Raw genomic sequence first — 14,702 nt, forward strand, 5'->3', positions numbered from 1 at the left:
ACAGGGTGGCTAAACTTATGCAGAAGGGGTGGTTTCCAGGACACAAATTAATTATGAATGACTAAAATGCATCTTCAATTAATCTTTATTGAAAAAGATGCATCTTCAATGATTCTCTATTGAAAATGTTATTTAGTCCAGGACTAGGCTTAATCTGTGTAAACAGGCCCATAATGTATCAATGCACCATGGCAATTGTGGTGGCATACTGTGTGTATATCTGTGTTTGCTAGCCCTCCTCACCTTAAGTCCTCTCCCATATCTGCATACTCTGTTGCTCTCCCCTTCAGCTGTGGCATTTCGCAGGGCTGTCTCATACATGTCAATCCTCTCAAGGAGGCGGGACTCCACAGCAGCCCTGCCAATAGAAGAAGCTAGGGTGGAAGGGGGCACACTGGATTGGCTGTTGGGCTCGTCCGCTGTATTCAAGTCCCCCATTACCTCCTTTAAATCTGCCTGAAAATATGATGATTTCAATTTGCATTTCAATCTGAAGGTCAGCAATAATTTGTATATTATTATAATAATAATTGGATGGGATGGAATCTTTTTATATATATATATGCATGTTCTCCTTTTTCTATTCTGTTTGTCTTGTGCATGATTCCCAAGCCTTTCCCTTTCCTTGATCTTACCAAGAGCTCTTCATCCACCTCTTCATCCTCTCCTTCTTCCCCATCTACCTCTTCTTCTTTCAAATCCGGCTCACACACAGCAGCCATGCCCTCAACATCCACTATGGGCTTAGGGCCTAGGGTGAGAAAAGACATCAAGAGTACTTCGTAGAATTTCCCCAAAAACCTGTTTGTGGTTTGAATAATGAGAGAAAGAGGCTTATCACTTCCATATGACGTCCTTTTTCAATACTTGCATGCACCAATCCTCACTTCCTTTCTAGAAATTCCTGATCAGATATGCTTTCTATCCAGGGGGAGGGTTGCATTTTCAAAGTATTCAAACAGAGTCAGTCTCTAGAGGAGAGCATCACAAGGATGAGAAGGTCCTGGAGGAGGCACCACAGATCTTCTCCTCCAATGCAGGGCGAGAAGGACGCCAGAAGAGAGGAGACGAGGAACTGAAAAAAAAAGACTTGACCGAGGAGAAGGAAGGGGAAGGAGGGGGAGGGGGGAGTAGAAGAACAGAGGATGGAGACAGTCCAGAAGAAGAGATGGATTGAAAGGGTGAAGGAGTGGAGGTCTTTTGTTTTTGGCAGTACTGCACCATAAATGTTAGGTGCTGTATTCAAACCCAAATGAGGAAGAGGAAGAAAGGAATACAGAGGAATACAGAGAATACACAGAATTACAGCGCATAATATGCATATTTTATAAAAGATAGAGAAGTGCTCCTAGCTCAACCACCTGTCCCCTTCTTTAAACTCCTTTTCATCCGTGTGGTGAAACCTGCCTTTCTACTCGCTGAATGAAAAGGGGGTGACAGTGTCTGTATCAAACAGCACCTGTAGGACAAGAGCCACTTTGCTCTGCATGCAAGATCTAATTTCCATCATAATGGCAGGGAGAAGGTGACACGCAAAAGACGCTGCCAGGGGATTTGTTTTTCCTTTAAAAGAAATATGCCAATTCAAAAAAGCTCTGAAGACATTGCCTATAAGCACAGATCTCTAATCAGCTTTCCCCTCCTCCATCCAAACCTTAACCATTACACATTGGAAAATGCAAAACTGACCTTAGATCAGCGTCTTGGGATAGCATCACCCAATACAGCAATTAAAAGGGCCACTACCATGGGCAAACAGCAGAGGGCGTATGTCAGTGAGAACATGCTGGATTTTAATACCGTATCTTTCAAGCATCCAATATAGGCTTCCATGCGTCCCCTAGCCTAAATCCTTAATCAGTCCAATACAATTCAACATTCTGAATAAAAGATGATTAAAGGTAATGCTTTGAGCAAAAAGGTGCACTGAGCGGAAATAGATGCTTTGTCCTCTAGAAGGTTATTGTTGAGCCGGAAGGCAAGGTGGGACAAAGTAATAGCCCCATGGTATTGATGGGCTGGTGCAAAATGCACTTGACTTGAGGAGAAGATAACACATCATTAGAATGACACTTTGAGTAGAGGTGTGCTGATTGTTCTAGACACTGTATTAATGGTGGATTAGTCATCATGGTCCCAAGGGAATGACGCATCACAGAGCATCAGAAAGCCCAAGCAAGCAGAAAAATGGGTCACATTCAACATTAAATGTTGTATACCATTTTTTTTCTTTTCTTCATGGAATTTCAATGCATTTGTGTGATGTACATGTAACTGTACACACACTAGGCTAATATATTCTAGTGTTTTGAAACACTGTGGATAATATTTCAATATTGATATACATGATCTGCACAGTGCACAACTTGATATATTCGAGTAGATATATCCTGCTCAACAAAGCAGAAGCTGCATGGCATAAAAGTTTTGTTTTACAGTTTTGAAATCCACTTTAGACATTTTAGCTCACCTGTCTGTCTCCGCTATCTGCCTGCGGTGTCTGTGGAGGATGGTCCCAGTTGTCACTCAGCGATACGACCAATTAGACCTGTGGACACAAAAAAAATGTACGTGCTTTGCCTATGCATTACTGATGCTGATGTCTCCATGGACATTGGTGTCATCCTGGACATGCTTATAAATCATTGACATAGCCCACGCACAATAGGTTTTAAATCCAAAGATGCATGCTTACCACTTCCAACCTCCCTGTAGATTATATGGGCCAGATGGCACTCATTTCAGTTAAAAGTTATATAGACTTCATATTTTGCATAGCACCTAGCAAGTCGCTAGGTGTGACATATCAGGTAGTCACTACTGCAAACCTTTGTTGAACACGACATTACTACAGTAACCGATCAGACACTATTTTAAGGCACAAGGCTATTTCTACTCTGTGGCTCCAGCTTCAACCTCGACCCCGAATACAGTGGTTAAATATAACCTTTTAAAAATATATACCTTTTAAAAAAATCATAACTACCATCTAGAGGTGAGGGTAAACCATAGACTGCTAAACAGGTGAGGGAAAATGGGAGATGACTTCCTGCTTCTACTTGTTTCCAATGGTAACGCAGACACCAATCAGAGAGGCGACTGCAATGAACTTGGGAGCGGATAATTCTGCAGGTTGCGATAATGTGTCGATATTTTAGTTGTTATAGCGGATATATACTTCTGGAAAATTTATATTTTGTAAGTGACAGGGCTTGGACACTTGGAACAACACGCCTTTATTAAGAGTTGGATGAGATAGAACTATCATAGGACACGCACTCACTAGTATTGAACTACGGTTGCCTAATATCGTTATGTTGGCAAATTAAGTACCATGTCAATTAAATGGATATGAATGTCAAGCTGATAATTTGAAAATCAGTGGAGGCTGGTGGAAGTAGAAATCAGAGGACAGGCTCATTGTACAGTAATGCATGGAATGCCATTCCTTATTCCATTCCATGCATTACAATGAGCCTGTACTCCAATTCTCACCTCCACTAGCCTCCACTGGTGAGAATTCAATGTAGAGGGCCTTCTGATTGTGCAGAAATATAGTGTGAAGCAGTTAAGGTGTGGGTTTTGTGATGAATGAAACACTAGTATTATGCTTCATACCTCTTGACACAGGCTGTAGTAGTATGCTGATACACACAAGGAGAGTGTATGATGGTGACCCATCTATCTTCACTTGTTACAGTATGGTGGCCTTTGTATATCTCTTAATTGTTCAGAGAATGGGGAAGGCAGTGTGTGTATGATAGATATGGATTTAAATGTAGGCCACTGCTTGGAATGAGAGTCACACCCGTCGGTGTGGCAGCCTCTGCCTCAGACTATCGCACCTTAGCATCCATATGTATTGTATTCTCCCCCAGATGACCCCCAGCACGCGGGCTGTAAGATGAGTTATGACCATGAGCTCCTGAAATGGCCGCTGTGGCCGGGCTCAACTGTCTTGCTCTGTGATGCAGGTCCCCTGTGCGTGTGCAGACTAGGGATGACCAAAGCACTGTTCATCATCGCAGCTGACTGGGGTAATAGCCTTGCAGCTACTTTCACCAGCTCTCTCGCTCCCTTGATCCCTCTCTGTGTATCTAGTGTACCTGTCTACCTTTCTCACTTGCTGTGTGCACACACACACACACACATTTTTTTCTGCCTTTTCTCACATATTCTTTTTTTTTTTGCCATCATCGTCATCATTCTTGCTGTGTCACCAGTGTGTGTGTGTGTGTGTGTGTGTGTGTGTGTGTGTGTGTGTGTATCTGAGAGTGAGAGAGAGAAAGGGAGAGAGACAGACAACAGGACAACAGGTCACAAGAACACTGCGTGAGAGCGGTTTAAACTCTGAACACATCCTCCACATCTCCATTTTAAAACGCTACCACCACCAGGCTTGTCAGCCCTGCATTGACAGACTGCCTCCTACTTTTCCTCTCTCCACAGACTCTGAGCTTTCATGTGGTTTCTCCTTCACTCCAAAAGCGTCACATCTTTGTTTTTGTCGCCTCATTGTCGTTTCTTTGCCTTTCTGTCGCTTTACTGAGAAGAAGGGATGGTACTGATTTTAGGAATTCTCCCCCTCATTGTTGTATGTACTGTGTCGCTATATGGGAAACATGCCGTATGGGGTGGCAGTTTGGGATTAGTGGTTTGTTTGAATTCACAGAGGTTCCGATTCCCAATAAGAAGCCATTTTACTGGTTAACCAATCTGGCAAACACCCAGGCCATCAAAGAACTGCCAAGAGTTCCCTGGCTTATGAATGACTTGTGTTTCAGCTTAAAGCTTTGATGAGCTGTGTGTTGTTTGTGAATATTGACGTTGGCTGTGGGGTTGTCCTCTCTTGCTCCTAGGGGCTTCAGAGAGAGGGATGGAGGAGGAGGGAGAGGCAGGAGGAGAGAGAGAGAGAGAGAGACACACACACACACACACAGAAAGAAGAGAGAAGGACAGAGGACCAAACATGACCTGAGGTGAGATTTAAGGGTTTTCTTAGATTCTAGTACACAATATGCCTTTGTCGACCATCACACATATTTGCAGCAGCAAATACAGTATATCTCCATCTGAACAGCTAACTGCCACCCAAGAGCACAGGGAATTCATATGTGTGTTATAAGATAATTTAACACATATTAAGCATATTCTATCTCTGAACCACCCCCTCAGAGCTAAAGTAAAAAGGGAGAAAAGAAGAAGAAAGAACAGTATATGGCTAGAAGTAGCCACTGGAGTTCATTCTGACATTGACCTCTTTGCCCTCTTATTGCCTTTGGCACTGTCTCTGACCCTCCAGCTTAAGATCATAAAACTGCAGGAGAGAGTGAAAGAGAGAGAGCGAGAGGGCAAGAGGGGGAGGGGAGGAAGGCTGGAGTGAGAGAGGAGGGAGGATGAGGACTGACAGAGAGAGTTTCCACATGAGGGAGAGGTGGGAAAGAGGGGTGGGAGAGTGAGGAGAGATAGATAGAGAGGTATGAGAAAGGATTACAAGAGTGAGACTGGAAGAGGTGATGGGGTGAGTGACAAGAGGGAGAAAAGAGAGGTGGCTGGTAGAGACAGAGAGATTGGAGACAGAGAGAGAGAGACCAGATTAGTGGAGATGTAAGGCATGGTGAGAGAAGATAATTGAAGTGAGGGAAGAGGAGAGAGCAAGAAGGAAACAGACAGAGGGAAATAGAGAAAAAGAGAGAGCAGATAGAGACTGAGAGTAAGAGCTCAAGAGCGAGGGAGAGGGGTGGTAGAGTGATGGAACAAGTTGTTAAAAAGAGACAGAGAGAGAGCGAGAGAGGAGGGCTGCGGGTAGCTGTGAAGGAGCAGGGTCAGGTCTGGCTTCATGTCTCTGTTTTATGAGCCTGTGTGCACTGTGATTTACACACGTCTGAATACAGAAGGACAGGAGTATGCCTGAGAGAGAGAGGTAGAGTGAGAGAGAAGGGGGGGGGGGAGAGATAGAGAGAGAGAGATAGGGAGATGCCCCAGACTCCACTGATGCACAGTGAGTAGCCATAAAGTTAATGAAAACATAGCCGTCTATCCAGCCTATCTGTCTCCCTCACACAAAGAGAACAGGATAGGAGAGATGGGAAGTGGAGAGAGAGAGAGAGAGAGAGAGAGAGAGAGAGAGAGAGAGAGAGGGAGCGAGGGAGGGGAGGGCAGAGAGGGAAACAGACAATGAGAAAGAGAGAGAGACAGAGGGTAGAGAATAGATTAGGGAAAGAGAGAGACAGAGAGGGTTAGGAAACAGAGAATGAGAGGGTGAGAGGGAGAGAATGAGAGAGAGAATGAGATAGAGAGAGAGAGAGAGAGAGAGGGAGGGAGAGAGAGAGAGAGGGAGGGAGAGAGAGAGAGAGAAAGGCTCCTGGACTTCACTGATGAGCCCATGAGGCCATAAAGGTAATGAGAATGCGCTCCTCTCTCCAACCAGCCTGTATCTCTTCCTGTATATCTGTCTGCAGTCCAGACCCAATGCGTGATCATCAGATGGGAGTAGATAACGCACAGGGGCCAGAGGTCAAAGAGGTCAAAGGTGGAAGACAGCTTTGTAGTTTTTCTCACCCAGGAACCGCCACGACCCCTGAGAACCCCAGGCGGTTCTGAGAAGATGTGACCCTCTATCTGTCTCACGCTCCATGAGAATACGGCCATTGTAATCACTGTGGCGGCCATTGCAGCTCATAATGGGTCTTAAAAGGATGAGAATTAATTGCCAGCTTCCGCTTTCACTAGTGGTACAGAGAGACAGGGATGGCTGGCGGTAGATGTAAGGGAGGAGCCGGTTGCAGCTGCCTGTGTAGTCAAAAGGGCTTTGTCTCAATAGTTTGAAGTGGCTTCCTCTCCTTGTTTCCTTTCCTTCGTGCACTATGCACTGATCTGAAAGACTTGCAAAGGGCAAAGCAAGTCTCCTGGTGGATCTCTGCTATATTGCTTTCACCTAACTGTCCAATCACACACACAGTCATTGAAGCGCTCTTAGCTGTTGACCTGTTATTTTGTTTGTGGTTTTGAAGGAGAAACACTCTGCATTGATTGGTTAGAAGGGCCGTCCATGGAGTGTCTGAAGGAGCACCTTGCTCTCTGACCTTGTCGTGCTGCTCTCTCCGGAGGCCACACACTGATAGAGCCTGGAGAAGGAACACATTGCTCTGTGTCATCTCAAATCTTCCTCTTTCTCTCTCTCTCCCACACAACTCTCTCTCTCCCTGTCTCTTTCCATCTTTCTCTCTCCTTCTGTGTCTTGATCTTTCTCTCTGTCCCTCTGTCATTTTCTATCTGTCTCAAACTCAGTCTTTATTTTTCTCCTCCTCCCCCCGGTCTGTATCTTTCTATTTTGTTTCTTTTTCTGTCTGTAGTTCAAGCAGTGCAATGACTAACATGTTTTCATGCTTGTTTCTATGGATTAATCATACAATAAATCTAATTCTCCACCCCACAAAACCATCACATTGAAATCCAGGTGTACCACTGGTGTCCTCTGACAAATAAAATAATATATAATAAAATACAAGTGACAGTTCACCACTCATACATAATAAGATCTTTATTGATTTTTTGTTCTCCCTTTTTGACAAATCACCACATTTTTTTCTTTTTACAGATAACTCATCACCCTGGACAGCTACAGCCTCCAGACATTGATGGATGTTACATCAGAGAGAACGAGGTCATACTTGGCCACGGTTGTCATTCATCGTCGGGCGAGTCAAAGCATCGAAACCCACCGACAGCGATGAATGTGAATCGGGACCCTGCTCTGCTCTGTGAGAGTGGGTGAAGAAATACACTTCTTCTGAGTGACATCATGCCTCAATGAAGGACCCTGTAGGCAGCCATATTGGTAAGGTGAATGTATGTACTGTATGGTGCAAAACGCAGTGTTTTAACTTACTAAATGTGTATTTGTGTGTGTGTGTGTGTGTGTGTGTGTGTGTGTGTGTGTGTGTGTGTGTGTGCCTGCATGCATGCATGTATGCATGCGTGCGTGCGTGTGTGTTTATGTGTTTGTGCAAGGATGTGAACTCAAGCGTCAGGGTACACTCAACACTCGATGGTTTCTCTGAGTCACAAACTCACCGACAGCGTTGAATGTTCACTGGGACTCGAAAGGTTGAAACTGACAAACTCCCTAATAGGTAATTGTGCTCTGACACATAAGCACATTCAGAGTAGTAAAACATCAACAAGGATGAATACACATACAATTCAAATGCTAACAAGCAATAGTCATACTGACTGCATACTCCCATAGCTACACATATTAACACATCCATCATAAGTTTTAAGTAACAAACTAGGCCTGCTGCTAAACCAAACCATTTACCTCACACACACATGCAATCACAAACAGGCATGGATCCAAATGACATTGATACACATTTCAAATAACCATTGTTCATTCACCATGTTTTTAAATGCATTAAACATTGTATATAGAAGCCGTACATAACCACTGTATGCATAAACAGACAATCAAGTTTTCAAATTTTAATTGAATTCTTATCGGCTAAACACAATCACACTGACAGACTGACTACCCCTTACCTCTTGAGCTAGCGGAGCTGACGGTCCTGTTCAGTACGTGGTCAGACCAGGCGTTGGGGGTTCGTCTTTGCTGCTGTGCCACTGTGTGAGGTAGCTGTAGCATAACCGCTGTGGGGTCGATTATCTGATTGTGGGGGAGGGGAGAGTGAGAGTCAAGGGTGAGCGGGAATGCCGAAGGGGGGTCGCCGGGTGGAGAGAAAGAGAAAGAGAGAGGGGGAAGGAGTGGGAGGAGGGAGGGAAGGACGGAGGGAAGTAGGGAGTGGAGATGGAGGGAGGGAGGCTGTCTGGGCAGTGTGTGTGTGTGTGTGTGTGGGGGGGGGGGGGGGTGGTGTTGATCGATTCCAGGCTCTGCGTTTCCAGACAGGCTGAATGGTAAAGGTCAGAGGTCATCGGGTCTCGTTTCCTATGAAAGGGAGGCTGTCTGTGTGTGTGTGCGTGTGTGTATATGTATAAATGTATGTGAATATGTGTGTGTGTGTGTGTATGTGTGTGTCTGGTTCTGCTGTGCGTCCGTTTGTCTGTCTGGACCCCCCTCCTCCACTGGGGCTGTGGCTGCTCACATAACAGGATCACATGGACATACTGCTGACAACAACCACAAACTAATATACACATATATCAAATACAGTATGAATGGATATCTATGTACCCATACTGACTTATCATGTACCCATAGACTTATTTATATAAAGGCACAACCAAACATTTTCACTCACATTACATAAACACACATGCACTATATTTACATGAACACTATCACTTACACACACTTACACACACACACACACACACTTACACACACACACAGCAGAGAACTCCAGACACAGAGAGCATGCTAATTGCGCCTACACAGACAGTGATGGAGTGGAGGGGCTCCTAACACCCCGCAGTTAGCACAACTCTCTGGTAACAGCAACCAAAATAAACATTTAGCACCACTGACCCCCCCCCACCTCCACCACACCACCACCACCACCACCACACAACACACACACACACACACACACACACACACACACACACACACACACACACACACACACACACACACACACACACACACACACACACACACACACACACACACTGCTAAGCATGTTTGGCTCTGCCTGAATCTACTGAGTGTGTGTGTGTATGTGTGTGTGTTCAGGGTTTTTACTTGAGTGAGAAGACAGATTACCCTTGATGATGGTCTTGGTCCCCCTGTTGTGGTGGCTGGAGCGTGAAGTGCGGAAAAGCGGGGGAGGGGTTGAGAGGAAGGATAGGGCTGCCTGACTCCCCCCTCCTCCCTCCCTCCCCCACCTGGGACTTGAACCCATGACCCTCTGGTGAATGAGTTCAAGGGAGGCACCACTATTACTGTGAACTGCCGCTCTATGTGTGTGTTAGTGTGTGTTGCTTACTTCTTTCATTTAAGTGGCTTGAGTCTTGTGTGTTTTTTAAGTTGGTCAGTGTGTTCCTGTGTACATGTGGATGTATAAAAATCTCAATGAGTTTGGTATTGAGTGACCACCAATATTTTAACTTTGTTAGTGCGTTTGTGTGTGTGTGCGCGTGTGCGTGTGCGTATGTGTGTGTCTTTGTGTGGGTTATTGATGAAGATGTCAGAGGTAATGGGAATGGTGATGGCCCTTCCCCCTCGTCTGGGTGACTGAGTCTGTGTCTACCTGCCCCAGACTGGATCAATACTTTAATCCAATTGTCATTCACTTCCATTGGGACTGCTGCACACACACATACAGGCACGCACGCAAGCACTCAGTCAGACACACACACACACACACACACACACACACACACACACACACACACACACACACACGTATCATGCCTAACACACCAAAACTCACATTCAGAGGTGTGGATGCAATTACACATAATACTATCACATACATACACACAGATTTCCAACATGCATCATTACAACAACTATCATATGACACATAGCACTACCCATGAGGAATCACAAATTCACTCTGTCATTATTAAAATGTTCCCCACACATGCATACCCACATAAATGCAAAAACCACTGCACATATACAAGACATAGCTCCGAGCAGTGCAGCATGCATTACTGTCTATGTCCACAAACAGCCCATGACACATTTGTCACATCAAATTTGTGTCTGCGCGTAAGAACCTCTCCTGTAGCATGACAATGCACCCAGATGCCAAATCTATTGCGTGTAACAATGGTGCAGTCCTTTCAACACACAGACACATACAGCACTATAAGCAACATTCTGATAGAAATTATTCATGATTTCTCATGAAATGCTGGCAAAATGCACTTACCCTCTGTACTCCGGAGTCCAGCCCTGATGCAGACACTACGTCTCCCCCCTCCTCTCTCTACCCCCTCCATACAACGAGCCCTGTCTGTCTCGCGCTTTCTCTCTCTCTCTCTCTCTCTCTCTCTCTCTCCCTCTCTCTCTCTCTCCCTCCCTCGCCCCGCATTCCTCTATCTCCGTCTATCCCTCCCTTTTCGCCCCTCGCCTTTCCATCCTCTCTTCCCCCCGTTTGAAAAGTCTCCCTCTCGTCTCTATTCTCATATTTCACTCATCCGTCTCCTTCAAATCCCTCCCTCCCTTGTGTGCCTCTCCCTGTTTTGTCTTTTCTTCCTTCCCCTCCTCGGTCTATTCCTCTCTTTCTTTCTCTTCCTCTCTCCCTCTCTCCACGTCTCCAATGTCTTCTTCCTGCTGCTGTAAACTTAACTGCAGACTGTCTGATGTTTCCGTCCGTGCCTGTGTGAGAGAGAGAGAGGAAGAGAGAGAGGGAGGGAGGGAGAGAGAGAGAGAGAGAGAGAGGGAGTGGGGAGTGCAAACCAGGACACGCAGCCTGTGTCAGTTTGAATGAAAATTGTGCACGCTCGGCTAGTCCCTCCTCCCCCTCTCCCGCTTTCCCCCTCTATACCCCTCCTCCACCCTCTCGTTCCCTCCCTCTGGTGTGCATGCTCTGTCTCTCTTTGCGCCTCTCTCTCTCTTTCCTTCTCTCTCTCTTTCCTTCAAAATGTTCACACTCCAGACAGACATTTATATTTATATACTTGCCCCCCTCAATCCCTGTCACTCGAGTCTCTCCCCTCCTCTCTCTCTCTCACTCTCTCACACACACACACACACACACACACACACACACACACACACACACACACACACACACACACACACACACACACCACACTTCTCACACTCTCAGTCCCAGACAATTAACCCTTTGATTAAATCACACATCCTGTCTGTGTTTATTAACCCCCGATGTGTAATTCTACCATCCAACCACTACTCTCTTCCCCAGCTTCTTTCACTGATATAAACATTCACAGGGCTTTCATTGTGTCTTTGGGAGAGGCTGAGTTGTTGCCTCTTTTAATCTCATTACTTTGATAGGAAGTACAAGCAGTCTATATTCAGCCATGTGCCAAATCATGGCAAATTAATTGAATACTACTGTCACGTGTGCTATAGGAATAAAGCTATATTTAACCCCACCATGTCTTGGGGGTGTTAAATATAGCTATCTTTATTCCTACAGAACACGTGACAGGAGTATTCTGGTGCTGCTGTGGTCATTGAGGTCAACATGGTGGCCAGACAGCATCCCCCCACACACACACACACCTCTCCCTCCCCCCCATCCTCTACACCCTCCAGCCCTCAGTGCAGAAGCCAGGCTGGTAATTGCCTTGAATAAGATGAAGAAGGTTTGGACAGTGATGTCAACATTCCCCAGGAAGTTACATTGTTCTCGCAAGGTAGTCTAGTAGGTAGGCAAAGTCAATTGTCTGAAGAAGTAATGTAACCTTTGACGTCCATGTCCATTTCTATTTCTTCTATGACATCATGGTTGTCTTCTTTATCTCATCTTGGACCGGCACTGATCATCTCTCTGACCAACGCCACCACCTGACCAATGACCACACTGACCCCTCTCTCTGACATATAGAACGACCGTCTGTGGTCAATGGAGGGGAGGGGAGGGAGGAGGGAGAAGGGAGGAGAGAAGAGAGGGGGATGGGTTGGAAGTCAGGGTCGATAAAGGCCATAGGGTAAGGATGAGAGAAGGAGAAAGGAGACAGGAGGGAGAAGGGAAGTCAGCCACAGGTTAAAAGGATGTAACACATGCATGTTGCATGTTCTTCCTAGTGTCCTTGAGAGAGAGTGCATGTGAAATGGAATTATTTATGACTAAAGAAACACAAGAACAGCAATGTGACGTGTAGCCTACTGTATGCTTCTTGGTTGTAGTGATAAAGCATTTAGTAATTCTAATATTTCAGTAGAGAAGCATGTCCATCGAATCACCTACAGTACAGGGTGTGTGTGTGTTTTCTTTTTTAGATGTGTTTCGGGAATACGCCCATGTATGTAATGGTGTGTGTGTGTGTGTGTGTGTGTGTGTGTGTGTGTGTGTTGTTGCACACTCTTCCATTCCAGCACTCAGACAGAGCTCCCTATGGACACACTAACAGACAGAGTGCATCAGTTTGTCATTATAGAGATATAGAGGTACAACAGATGCTGCCTGAAGCGGACTGGTAAACTGCCCTGGTCACCAGACCCAAAACAAGAATATCATGATAATACACTCTAAGAAATTAAATAAAAATGATATGTTAATATTTGAAATGTCTGCTGGATTTACTTGTCTGATCATATATAGTATTAGAAAACATGTCTCTGCAGTGATATGGCTGTGTGTGTATTCTTAAAGTCATCAGATTGAAATCAATCAATCAATAACAAACAGACGACAATCTATATATCATACAATTTGGTTTGAATTATATTGTATTCCGACAGATTAGGTCGGACAAGGGATTTTCAAACATATAGGGGTGGTTCCCCGGACACCCATTGGTCCTGGACTACTTTTCACTTAGAAGCTTAATCCGCTTGTAAACCGGGAAACCCGCTCTTGAGGGCAGTAAGCACTCTTGGCCCAGGCAGACCCTAAATAGATACCTACCTCTTATAGTTGATATTTGATAGTCCTCACCATTGCTTTGTAAATGCATGTTAATGGCGTAATTGATTCACCTTTGACCCCATTAAGGTCAGTTTCAGGTTTGTCTTTGGTTCTGTTTCAGGTTTGAGTTACAAGCTGAGGATGTTAGCCTCAGGGGGTGGGGGGAGGGAGGAAGCAGCTCTCCATGGTCACCCGGACTAAGTCTCAGGTAGAAGGGCATGGTCAGCCGTGACGTATAGTCCAGATGGGCTAACTGGGCCCAAGTCACCTGCTGAAACCCTTACACTGATAAATGCTGACATTGGTATAACATCTTAGAGTATTCATGTTTAGACTGCGGTGACATCATCTATTCTGGAATAAGCAGCACATACTGCAATAGATGTATATGAGACAAGTAGGCCTGTTTGAAAAAGCAGGATGGATTTAAGAAGGAGTATGTGTCTCTGTATGTGAATACCTCCTGATCAGGATGGATGATCCTGTCCTACAGATGAGATTGGGATCAGAAACAGGAGCCAATGCAGCTTCAGTGTCCAAGGAACGGCAGGATCAATAAACGACATGAAGAGAGAGAGAGAGAGAGATTAAGTGAGTGAAATGGAGGGAGAGAAAATCAGGGCCTGTGAGAGGGAGAGAGACAGACAGGGCAAAACAGAGAGAGAGATTAAGGATTTCTCTACAAAATAAATTAAGCTTCCACAATGACACGGGAGGTCGGTCAAAAGCAAATGCGATTAGCGCAATAATTAACCTCCCTCGTTATGAAGAAAGGATGCTCGTTCTCTTTGCCTGAGGGTCAATACAGCGTCTCTAATCCCTAAAAGAACACCGGCGTAAGCACTGATTGACTCACCTCACAGAGACAGACACACACACAGCTTATTGGAGAAATCTGACAAAAAGACTCATTGATCCACTCTCCACTGTCATAATAGTGTGAGAAGCACTGAAACTGTCTGGTCGCATCAAAATGGCTGTCCCTCCTTTCAGGAAGAGGCTCTCTACTTTGAAGTTTCGATTTCCATTGTAAATGTTGCTATCTGGAGTTCTAGATGCTGCTGTAAGGACTTCTGCTCCCTGGCTAAGATCATATTGAGGGGAAACATTGCTTATCCAAAACTGACGTTATACAGTATCAGAGCTCTAAAGTAATGACATGCAGAAAAACCTGACAAGAATGAAATT

The sequence above is a fragment of the Argentina silus genome, assembly GCF_951799395.1.
Source record: "Argentina silus genome assembly, chromosome: 9".
NCBI classification, from domain to species: domain Eukaryota; kingdom Metazoa; phylum Chordata; class Actinopteri; order Argentiniformes; family Argentinidae; genus Argentina; species Argentina silus.